This window comes from Cheilinus undulatus, linkage group 15, assembly GCF_018320785.1.
Source record: "Cheilinus undulatus linkage group 15, ASM1832078v1, whole genome shotgun sequence".
Taxonomy (NCBI): Eukaryota; Metazoa; Chordata; class Actinopteri; order Labriformes; family Labridae; genus Cheilinus; species Cheilinus undulatus.
This window is the reverse complement of record NC_054879.1, coordinates 23,130,353-23,143,665: the sequence shown is the minus strand read 5'-3', so window position 1 is coordinate 23,143,665 and position 13,313 is coordinate 23,130,353.

The window sequence follows — 13,313 nt, the reverse complement described above, 5'->3', positions numbered from 1 at the left end:
ATCAGCTCAAATGGAAACAGCTTTGGGAGTCGGTACAACAGATCTGCAGCTGAATGATTTTGTGGATTTAAAAAAAATCCCCTTGAAATGTTACTCAGGCTGTGCACAGAGACCTGGACTGTTTTATCCAGCTTTGTCAGCATTTCTCATGTATAGACCCTCATTTTGTCTGTGCAGGTTGTTAAACTGTATACATACAACATCTGAGAGAAAACTGGGTAGCAGCATTCCTCTCCATGTGTTTGCAACAATGAATTATTGTCTGTTTAACACTGGGCAACATTAGTCATTTGTTAAGACAGCTGAAAACAACTATGCTCGGTGCAGAAGCGGAGGGTAGCGTGACTGTTTCATTAGGGAGGATGCTGGGATGGATGGATGGGCACACGAAGAGCGTGACTCCAACTCCACAGACACATCAAGACTGTTCACACTCTGAGCAAAATCACGGAAAGCAACACGTAAGTCAAGAAAGTTAATGAGGAAGAAAGTTTCACTCAGCTGCTCCGTTTTCCAACTCGCTGAGACCTGTGGCAGTTTGATATCAATCATTCCCCTCATAAGGCACCAAATCATAACAAGTTATCTCATGACACTTACGGATGGAGGTGATCTAATCTGTAATCTTCGTCACAACAATCACAGAGACTCATCATTTCCACCAAAGGCAGGCAAAACTTTCTCAACACAGAAGACCAGATATCTCAAATGACGTCTAAAACCATTATTAAAATATGACTAATCATTTTGGCAGTGCTGAGATGCAGCAGGTCTGCATAGGCAGCTGTCTGCAAAAACCATAGGAACCTGCAGAAATAGAGCACAAAAACTCAGCCGTGACTGGTACAAATGGGACATGCATACAACAAGAGAGGGTATAGAGTGCCCTTTAAGTCCAAGCCTATCGCAGCTTAGCTGGGCTGGTCCAAGCCTGAGGAAACCCCGTAAAGTTTACCAAAAAGGAAAGCTCTCTGGAAACTGAAGGCGCTGCCTCCAGTACTAGTTTTGGACGTGATCTAGTCTGTCATCTAATAATATTTATAAAGACTCAACTTTCCTTTTAGAGGTAAGGACCTGCAGAAATAGCACCAAAAAAAGGCATAAACAGATACAAATTAAGAGGAGCTTATTGTTTTGAGTTCCCTTGAGGTCTGGGCCTATAGCAGCAAAAATAAAGGTGGTCCATTCATCCATTTTCTTCCACTTAACCTGGGCCTGGTTGCGATGGCAGTAGGCTAAGCAAGTCAGCTGAGACATCTTTCTCCCCAGCAACAATTTACAGTTCTTTCTGGGATACTCAAAAGTGATCCCAGGCCAGATGAGATATATATAATCCCTCCAAAGTCTTGAGTCTCCTCCCAGTTGGACACGCCTGGAAGACCTCCACATTGAGGGTGACCAGGAGGCCTAATTAGATGCCTGAACCTCCTCAACTGACTTCTTTTGAAGTGAATGAGAAACTCTTCAAGAACCCTCCAGATGTCTGAGCTCCTCATCCTATCTCTAGGACAGAGTCCAGCCATCCTACTGAGAAATAGACCACTTAATCTGCCAATCTCATTCTTTCGGTCATTACCCATGTAGGTGAGGGTTGATTCACTGGTAAATTGAGAGCTGTACGTTCCGGCTCAGCTCCCTCTTCACCACAACAGTCAGCAGACGTCTGCAATACTGCTGAAGCTCCACTAATCTGCCTGCCAATCACATGGTCCATTCTACCCCTTACTCATGAAACAAGACCCCAGCCTTGGAGGCACTGACCCTCATCCTGACTGCTTCACACTCATCTAAAGAACACCCAAGCTCATGCTGTAGGCTGAAGAAGCCTACAGAACAACATCATCTACAAAAAGCAGAGATGGGAGTCCGAGATCCCCCAACTAAATAACCCCCCACTCCCGGCTGTGCCTCAACACCCTGTCCATGAAAATCACAAACAGAATCGGAGGTAAGGGGCAGCTCTGGTGGTGGTCCAATGCAAGCATAAATCAGCTGAAACTTTTTCAAAAATGGAATTGAGTCTTGAGCAGTAAAGCCTGTTGCACCAGCTATGTGTAAGTTCTGTCTTAAGTTATGACGTTAAGTTCATACTAAACTCCACGGTGATAGTTCGGTTAAGTTGTGTCATTGCTTGGTTGCACCAGATGTAAGATTGATCTAACTAGTAGGGATTTAACTAGTAGAGTGTTACCTGAAAACCTGTTTAATGGAAGCTTTGCATCATTAATCCTTTAACAGTGACATATCTCTGCCTATAGGTTCTTTTCTCCACCTCTTTAGTTTTTGCATTTGACCAGATTCTTTGTAAACAACCTTATTTTTCAGTCCTTGATTTCCATGTTCTTGCTTCTTCTCCTGTTTTTCTTAGCGGACTGGTGTCAGGGCTGATTAGCTAGAGAGAGAAACATCACACAGAGGAAGACTAATTGGAAAAAGATCAATAAATCTGTGGAGAGTTAAAGATCTAGAAAGTCAGAGATTCCAAGTAAGAGTCAGACTAAAAATGTTTATTATTGAAATTCTGATTTACATAATGACGCATCGAGTGTTCTCATCTGAACTCTGGAACTGGCTGACCTCTGGATGAGACCTGATGTTTTCAACAACCAGTGAGGACAAACCTCAGCCCTGAGATTTGTCTTTCTTCAAGTTTATTCAGCATCACAACGGACCTCTTATTAGTTTTTATACATGACGCTCATTTGATCCATTTCCTCATGACAGGATGTAAGAGTGGGAGCAGAAATCCAAACATGTACAGGGGTTTCACATCAGGGACTGGGACTTGGGATTGGGACTTGACCCAAGTCTGGTTTGAGTTGATCTGTGTGAACACACATGGGCACATTTTATCCTCCAAGCTTCGTTATAGACTTGGAGATAGATAATAATGCTAAAAAAAATCACCAAACACAGTACAAGTATATCGAATGCAAATGAAGCAGTATTATAGCCAAATACATCTAGACTGCAAGGCTGTACGTCCAAAAAACTGAGCTCACTAGGGGGTTTTCAGAGGCATGCATGGTTATTTCAAATTTTAAATTTTGAACCTAAGCGCCAAAACAAAACCTCAATTCATGTCTTCCACACCTCCCTAATAGCATTTAGTGCAACTAGTAGTATGAGGAGGCATTTTTGTTTCTGACAGTAAGGGTTTTTTAACTCTTCTTATATTACAAGTGAGGCAACAGTCTACTAGTGGTACAAGTGGACCTTTTGAATTTTAGGACTAGTACTAGTAGACATTTTTAGCCATACTAGTACTACTAGTAAGCTTGAAGACACTTTATTAGTAGTACTCGGGACAATTTTGGCTCTTATTAGTAGTACTAGTAGACAGTTTAAGGCTTATTAGTTGTACAATTGGGGCTCTAGTTCTATTATGTCATTGTTGCCAATGGCTTTTGTCTATGATCCTTTTTGCTGCTGTAAATTGGAATTTCCCCTTGTCGGACTAATAAAGGAATATCTTATCTAATCTTATCTTATCTTATCTTATCTTACCTTATCTTAATTACAGTCAACCAGTAGTACCAGTAGTGCTGCACCATGTGGTAATGATGTGCGAATGCGTTTATGCTGAACAGTATAACATGTGATTGCTATTGCTATTATGACATTACACATGAATGGTACCATAAGTTAATGCTTGGTTATCAGGGACAATGCAGAGAATAATGATGGTTTTGAGGTGAGTCTTTCTCAACTCAATACATACAAATAATAAGTAGCATAAAAAATTAAAAACCTGAATTTTTTATAGGGTTGCTTTCAAAATAATATAGTCCAAAAAAAGTTTTTCTTTTTATTTAAATAAAGGTGCATATACAAAGTATAATAGTAGCACTATTCTAAACTTACAGGCCTCTCTGCAGGCCTTTTTCGTAACATTTTAAGTACTTTTGAACATTAAAATAATTGCAGCCTAATAGTTATATGACGCCACAGCCTGACGTTGCGATTGTAATCAGATAAATCGTGCACCACTAAATGCTAGTGGACACTTTACATTACTAATAGGACTAGTATGTGTTTTTGCCCACATGAATGACTAGTAACAATTTTACTCCACTAGCACAGCCTAGTCAGGAACTAGTGTACAATAATTAAGTGCTACTGATAAATTTGGTACTAGGATGGTACCTGAGTGGTTGATAGTATCTCGTATCAAATTAATGCTCAAACGGTTTGCCAAATCCAGTGGAAAATGCGCAATTGCTAATGAGAGCAAGTATCATGAAGTTTCACCAACCCTTACAACTTAGTTTCAGATTCAGATTGTCTTTATTGTCCCACGAGTTTGCTGCAGGAGAATACAAAAGACAACGTACACAAGGACAACATCAGGAGTGGAAGAATATCCAATTTAAGAGTCTAAAAGTCAGACACGGTAAAGATAACACAATATATGAAACAATATACACCAAATCATCAAAAAAATCAGTCCAGAGCTCACACTGAAATGGAGCTGCCAAATTATGCAAGGTGCAATGTGAGGATGTGCATATAAGCAATAACAGTGCAAGAAGAAGAGCAACCTAAGGGCAAATTGCCATAAATGAGACCTGAAGACTTTTGGTCTTTCTAACAGGAGCCCTAAAATACTGACCAGAGGTCACAAGCAAGAGAGCGATCTGAAGCAGATGATTTGGACAATCCTGCCTGTTATAAATGGCCTTTAACCCCACCTGCTGACTACCTGAGATTTTGCCAGCATTTTTTACAAGACAACCAAAACCATTTTTGGTTTCCAAACCCTGCAATGACACAAAAGGTTAAAACATACAATAAAACACATTTAGAAGAGAGTCATCATCTCAGAGGAACAGGGAAAGTTCTCATTTTCCTAGATGACAATTTTTACCAAACCTTTTTGGAGGCAGCATCAACATGGGGTTAAATCAATCACAACCGTTCCCTCTTCTCAGCCAGTATTTAATTTTTTTCTTTCTGCAAAACTGAATGCCCACCAGGACTGCCAGATGCCAACATTTATCACCCTGCATGTTTGCTTTTCTTCTGAAGTCACATTTGATCACGTGTTTCCGTGAGCCCTCATGTCTGTGGACAGCAGGTGTGTGGTCTAATGGTCAGGCTGAATCATTCAGTGTTAATGTTTAAATTGGTTGAATCTGTCTTTATGTCTGTGGACTCTCATGTCTTTTAAAAGCAGCAAAAATTTTAAACTCATCGAGCCTGCAGGCAGCGTGAAGTTCTCAGCATATCAACCAAATTAAAACCTGATTTTGCGAAGTTAGATTTATTTTTGCCTCAACTGCACAGCTCAGCAGTCCTTAGGTCTGGTTCATCTCTCCAAGTAAAACTCTATCTAATGAGCACATCATTTTATCAGTCAAAGGTGTTTTTCCTTTAACAGTGACTGTGATCTTTATGAAACTTTGACCACCAGGTTTCAGTGTGACCACAGCCATGCTAGATTAACTAAACAATCTGATGAGTCACTTTAAAGGCACCGACATTATGACCTACTTTGGCCTGTAGGTACTTAAGAAGTGCATATTTTTGGTCTCTATGTGTGGTATTTTTTGCACACAGAGACTACGGGGAGATCTGAGCAGAGGGAAATTCTTGCAGCAGAGAGACGAAGAAGTTGGCAGGTGCAAGAGGAGACGGATTCTTTCCCAGGGTTTCAGAGTGGGAAGCTTTCTGCCTGCGAAACACCAAAACTTAACAAAATAAACATTTTACACATGCACTTGGAGGTAAAGTGAGGGATACCGATCCCTTCCTGTGTGGTCATCATGATGGTAAACTGTTTTTCTTGAATCTGAATCACAGGAAGAGCCGCCTTTTCTCTCTCATGCCTCCTGGCGGCTCTTCCGTTTCCTCCTGATAGCCACTATGTGTGTGCATTTGTCTGTGTGAGATAAACGGACTCCAGTAAGATCAAATAAAAGGATAATTTATTTGAATAAACTCAGAGGCTTCAACTTGCATTTATTACCTACACACATGAGTGCCAGGCCTCGCAGCTGCAGAAACCATCCTGATGAGCTTCTCCCACTCTGAAGGGCGAACACAAACATCTGACCTCTTATAGAATTAGTCTGAGGTTTGGCGTATTAGAGGTAGCTTTATTTCTACCTACTTGTACCTTTTCTTCAAGCGACAGTCCCTGGACCACCCAGCATTTGCTCCAAAGATGAGTAGCCCCCATAAGGACGACCTTTAGCTCACCAATAAGCTTCAAACACCCACTCATGTATGGATACAGGGGCCCACAGAGGGCTGTGAGTTGGGGGAATCCCAAAGGGTGGTTCACAGTAGAATGAGCTCATCTCATACTGTAGTGTTACACACGCCCCAAACTCTTGTGTGTGAGGAAAAAATCAGAAAATATGTCCACTTCAGAACCAGGCCGACATTCACACGCAGCCATGAAGCTCTGGAGATTATTAAATATTGGTCAGAAGATCATAAAGCATCTTAATGTGTTGGAAATAACCTCCTCTTGTTTATACAGCTTACAGTATTTGGTATTTGGCATAACAGACAGGAATTACAATGTGAGCTCATGCATGACCAGAATGTGAAATTTCAGTCGTATGTCATTCTTGTTTAATCTGTTGGATAACTTTATGTGCAAGCCAAGAAGTGTGGACAAGCCTGTAGCATATTTGATTTAAAATGCATCATCCTCCTTCTCAGTCAAGACTAACTGCACTAAATCTATCAGCTACTGATCAAAGTTTATAGATCCTTGGTGAGGAAAGGCTGACTTTGGGGGCTTCTGGTGTAATTGACTTTAATTTTTTTGTGTTATTTTATTTTATAACTGCTTTAAAAGGGATGTTAATTTTAACTAGGACTAACACCTGGCCCTTACAGGGCATACAGGAAGTATTCAGACCCCCTTCACTTCTTTCAGTGTTGCTATGTTGCAGCCTGATGTTAGCCTGAAAAAATGGAAATATCACATTGACATCAGCCTTTTCAACAACACTGTAAATGTAGCTCGGGTTCCTCCCATTTCTCTGATCTTTGCTGAGATGTTTCAGCACCTTGATTTGAGTTCACCTGTGCTAAATGAAACTGATTGGACATGATTCGGAAAGGCACACACCTCTCCCAAGAGCACAGTCGCCTCCAGAATTCTCAAATGGAAGTAGTTTGTTACAACCAGGATCCTTGGTTTTTATGTAGAGTTTTTTGCAAACTCCCGGTGTGGTTTCATTTTACTGATGAGAGGCTTCCATCTAGCCACTCTGCCATAAAGCCCACATCAGGAGGGCTTCACTGATACATTAAAGTTACATTAACTGAGGTGTATGGAGAACACTGCATGCCATGTGCATGTGTGTTTGAATGACACAAAAGATTTAGTGAAAGCAGAGAGAATGTCCAAGACCACGGATGTTCTGGGCTCCCACACACAACAAAAACTTCTGAAATTATTCAAGAAACTGAACACATAGTTGAAAATGATTGATGACTCAGGATAAGAATGGCAGCAGAAATGGTCTCCATTGAAAGAGGGCCAGTTTGGCTAATTTAGCATAAAAATTTGAATATGACAAAAGTGTGAGCCAAAGTTGTCCTGAAATGTCTGACTCCTGACACAAGCACATTTATGGAGACATTTTGGAACAAATTGAAAGAAACACCTTTTTTCTGAAGGACTGATTATATGTGTTTAAACTTGGATCTTCCAATATGATGCTGAGACAAAACAGCAGTCAGTGTATTGGAAACCACCATCATCACCAAGGATGAAGGAAGCACCTCAAAGACAGTCCAAATTCAACGCCATGTTGGTTCTTCTCTTTGTCATTAAGAGGGTCATTTTACAGGAGTGGGTTGAAGAAGGGTCAACAGTGAATCAACATGCTTACAAACAGAGACCACAATTGTGTAAAATTATTTCATTCTTCTTTAAGATAACGCTCCAGCTCACACTGAGCTCTCAGTAAAGCGTTTTCTGGCCCAAAAACAAATCACAGTGATGATCATCCTCCCTATTCACCTGATCTAGCACTGTGGGGACTTTCTTTTTCTTAAGATCAAATCTGTGCTCAGATGAACACGTTTAGAGTCTGAGTCAGAAGTTAGGTAAAGAACCACAGAGGTTTTGAGACTGAAGAAAACTTCTGCGCTGAATGCAGCGGTGTATCAATGCAATGAAGGAGAAAGACATTAAGAAATGGTAATGTTCAGTGAAACAGCATTACAGCATTAGTTTCATTTTCAATAACCATATCTCTTAAATTTTGGACTTTTGACACATTTTTCTCCATTTTTTGTTGTTGTTTTTGTCATGCACACATTTGCAACCCATGGAAAACAGTTCTGTGACCTACAATTATGTCCCAACCCACCAGCTCCAAAATGTAATGAATTAATCATTCAGTCTCACTGAACATTTGTGCAAAGTTTTAAGAAAATCTCTCATATAAAAAGGAAAAATGCTGATTACATTTTGGATGCACCATGACATTGCAAACCTCTGTTGGCCTTTCCATGACTCTGGGACCCAGAAAACTTGACCCATTTTTACTCTTTCATGGGCAGCCTTCAGTCTACGTGGCTGCATTCACACCACAAGCCTTGATGACTATTTCTGATTTTTGTATTTCTTGAGAATATTGATGCAAAAATTTTGCCTGAATCCTTCAAGATGGTGCTGACATGTATCAGCCTGGACCAAACACCAACTTTGTCCAATCTTGAGCCACTATCAAACTATCAAGTTGTAGTAAAAACTGCTTTGTCTAAGAAAGTACACCAGCAAAACAATCCAACAGATGTGAAGACAACTTCTCTTCTGGCGCTCTAAAAATTTTTAACATGATTTTTTTTAAATGTGCAGCAGCATGTCTTCAGAAACAATGTCCTGGTTAAAGTGGGCGATCGACAGACCTCCCATTGCTCCGGGACTATTTCTTCAGTCAAAAGGAGTTCCAATGAAAACTGTTCACGGTGAGGTCTGTGGATTTTGCTGGACAGCTGAGACATTCCTTCTACAAATAGATGCTAACTTTTTCAATTGTAATTTTTCAACACATTGAACACCACAAGCAGGAGTACGGTCACCTCCATTGTAACGTGGTGACAGAAAACTCGCTGAGGGAGATTTCAAAACTCACCAAAACTATCTGCATGGTTAGCTAGCATGATCAGGAGAGAGGAAATAGGTTAAATCAAATATATCTGTGGTATTTAAAGCTTGGCTGCTGACTTTGGCCTGACATGCATCATAAGAAGACAGCACTCTGGTTTTTACAGCACCCTGCATCCTCTTAGACTTTACATTATGGGCTGTCGTGGCGTAATGTCTGCGCTAGCCATCATAAAACATTTCCTACTGTGAGGAGTGAGACGATCATATATTTCATGACACCGTTAAACCTCTGACTGACCGGAAAAAAGTGTAACTGACATAATCCAATCGCCTTAATTCATATGCTAAAATGGACATAAATGCAAACTGAGGCGCTCTTTCTCTCGCCTTGTAACCCTCTTTCTCTCTCTCACACCACATGTACTCACAAACAATGTCAAACCACGACTGAGTCACTTTGCTTCCTGAGGGAAATTTGGCTCCAGGAGGAGGGCAGAAAGGGCCTCAGACTGCTGAACGATCGCGCTGACAGCGGCGTTTTACTCACACATGTTCTCCAAGTTCCCACACGCTCAGCTGGCATACTGTAAGCAATAAGGCACAGATATAAAAGCTCTATATTTATCCAGATCAAGATTCATCACATCCTTCTTGTTTTTGAGGCTTTGCTTGTTTTTGGATAGGATTCTTTCCATCTTTTTTGTTTGCTGCTTTCACACCTGCAAAAAAACACCACATAAACTTTTCTGACCTGAGTGAACAAAAATGGACTTAATTTTACTTTAACTTTATTAGAGGGATATATATTGGTCAATTCAACCATGACTACAACCCCTATTCAAACAAGACTAGGTTAAAACCCAGTATATGGCTGGGCACAACTAGCTGGGATGCCTGTTGAAATGCCTGAATGAATTGTGTGTTCTGGCAGAGTGATTTTTTATTGGGTTGTGTGTAATTGTGCTGTCCCTTATGTCTGTGGGCTGTGAACTGAAGGATCCCAAAAGTTTAAAACATAAAGCCCTGTTGGCAGGGATCAGTTAACCTGACACGCCAGATCAACTCATATCCGTTGCATGATGTTTGACATACATCTGGGAAAGCTAATACAATAAATAACACTGCTTTGTAGTTCCTAAATAAATCAAACTCTAAATGGAGCATGGGGTGAATATATAAACCATAAAACTAAAAGAACACCTACATTTTACATAATGTTTTGTACAAAAGCTATGTTACACATCCTGGTACCAGTCCTTATTTATGGAATGTGTTGTTACTGGTGACTTAAATGTATATAGCTCTATTTTCTCCTCCCTCTCTCTGTGGAGACTGAAAGGTACATGGAGCTCTGAGCAACGTCATCCCCCCTCCCCTCCTGCTCGTCTTTTATTGCATTTGATTGGCTACACAGAAACACAAGCCCCTACACGGACACATCGAGTCAACCTCATGTTGTTGGCAGAACGGTGAGGAGAAAATATCCTCCTTTTATTCTGTGCTCCCTTGTGCAGGTAGGGGACACGTCACTACAAGAGACGTGCAAAACATCTTCACTGCCAAGACAAGCTTTCGATGTGGCTCCCTGGTCCAAGCTGACAGCTAAAGTGGCAGCAGGCCCTGGATATACCGGGGAAGCTGACCGTAACGATCGGTAACCCGTACCGATACAGACCGGGAGTAGAGCTAAAACATCTTTTCTGTCACGGAAAGCTTTAAGTGTTGCGCTCTGCGCTGGTTTTGATAAAGACCGCTGCCGAAGCTAAGTCAGAGCAAGTCACTCCACTAGCAGGCCTTGTATACAATCACTCACAATAAGTTAACCTTCCACCCTAACTATCACAGTCATGCCAAAGCAGGACAGCAGAAGAGTGACAACATCGTTCTCAACATGAAAAGCTTTTAGGGGTTTCTCTCTGTGCTTGTTTTAATAAAAGAATGTCCAGTTTTGACAAAAGTGTAGCTGTGCCTAATTCTGGGCTAATCGCTCCACTAGCAGGCATTGTATACAAGCATTCTAACAAGTAACCCTTTCCCCTTCAACTATCACATACTGATGCCAAAGCAGGTCAGCAGGAGGGTGAAAACATCTTTACCAACATGAAAAGCTTTTAGGGTTGTTTTTATTCTTTATTTCATACAGAGACTTGGTCCAGGCCTAGTAAAATGGACATGGTGCTAAAGCTATATCTGAAATATTTCTAGCAGTGTAGGCAGCCATTACCGATGGCTTTAAGTACAAGCAAACCCAACTCTGTATGGTATAGGATGGCCATTTCCACAGCACCAAAAAGGAGGACACATTGCAGTACTTGGTGAAGCAAGAATAATCGCAACAAACAAGACTCTAGTGTATTCCCCGCTACAATACAATTTTGTCCATGATGGCGATGGTATCATGATACAGTGATTCTGAGATACTCCATTCATTGAAGGACAATTTAATCCAGGACCGCCACTGGCCTGAGTGAGGCCTTAAGCAGACTCTGATATGAGGCCCCCCAACACTGCCACCACTACTGCCTCAACATACTCACTGAACAATACTCAAAAGTATCTTAAAATAACTAAAGTAGCTAAAGGATATATTACTACAATAATAATAAATACAAAGTCTTTACAATTTAGCCCGAGTTAGTCGCCTATAAAAGACACAGTTCTTAGTTAGTAAAATGATCATTGATTTTAATGATCATATTCCTTGTTACAATAATAAGGATATTTATGGTTTCCATCTGTCTAAAAAAGTGGTCACTATGGGTTAATTATTTTCATCATAACATCAATCCCCATTATTAGCTATCTGTTTTATTGGGGTCTTCTCCTCAAAATAGAACTAATATAAAGTAGCTGATCTTGACCCCCTTACACTCCCTCACACACACCCCTGCACCCTTCCCCTTCCCTCACACACAGCAGCTCATCCGTTTTGCTTCTTTCTCTTCCTCTCTATGGCCTTTTGAAAGTTTCTGCTTCAGTGTTATCATCTTTTGTTAAATCACCTTAAATATACATTGTCTTTATTTGTTTTCACCCACGATCTGATTTTAAAACAGCTGATCTGCGCGAGGAAGTTTGAAAACGTCAGTTTATTCTAGATCAGAACCAGCAAGAGAACTTCACAGGGTTTTATCATAAGTTCACAAACTAAACATTGGTAGAAGTTGACGTCTGACAAGAGAGGTTGCAGAATAACAGGTGGATTTATAGAACAGACGTTATGAAAGTTTCTGTGCAGCAAGCATCAGGAGAGAGGGAGAGCGAGCGGACACTTCGTGCACTGCATTGATCACGGATAGCACCGATCTCCAAAGTATATATTTACTGTTAATTTACCAATGTGTGAAAAAAAAGTTTATGTTTGGTCAACGTTGTATATACATTACCTGGATCATATTTAACTTAAAAACACCGAACTGATGTTCAGAGAAAGAGAGCAATGAACAATATGCTGCGTTACATTCAGGTGCAACTCCAAAAGGAGGACAAATAAGCATCCGGCTTGAGGCTGTGCCGGACGCTGGACAAGGCATTGAAATTCCGGACTGTCTGGCCAAAAACCGGACATATGGCCACCTTAGTATGGTATGACTCACTCACTCACTCACTCACTCACTCACTCACATCTGTAGGGCTGACCTCAGCGCTCAGCCAAAAAGTAAAATGTAGATGAATACAGAATGCGATGATTTTCAGATCTTATAAACCCATATTTTATTTACAATAGAACATAAACAACTTATTAGATGTTTTTGCCATTTCATGTAAATTATTAGCTCATTTTGAAGCAGAAACATATCTAATATAAGTAGGGACAAGGCAACATGGCTGGATGTAAGCTGCCCACACCATAGGCACTAATGCAACTTCATACCATCAGAGACACAGGCTTTAGAACTGTGCCACGATAGCAAGCAGGATGCTCCCTCTCCTTTTTATTCCTCAGGACATGGTTTCCATGGTTTCCAAAAAGAATGTTACGTTTTTTGTCATCTGACCACAGAACAGTTTTCCATTTTGCCTCAGTCCATATTAAATGAGCTATGGCCCAGAAAAGACAGCAGCATTTCTGGATCCTGTTCATATATAGCTTCTTCTTTACATGATCCAGCTTTAACTGTCGTTTGTGGATGGCACGGTGAACTGAAATGATTTCTGGAAGTGTTCCTGAGCCCATGCAGTGATTTCCAGTAGAGAATCATGCTTTTTTTTTTTAATGCAGTGCCATCCG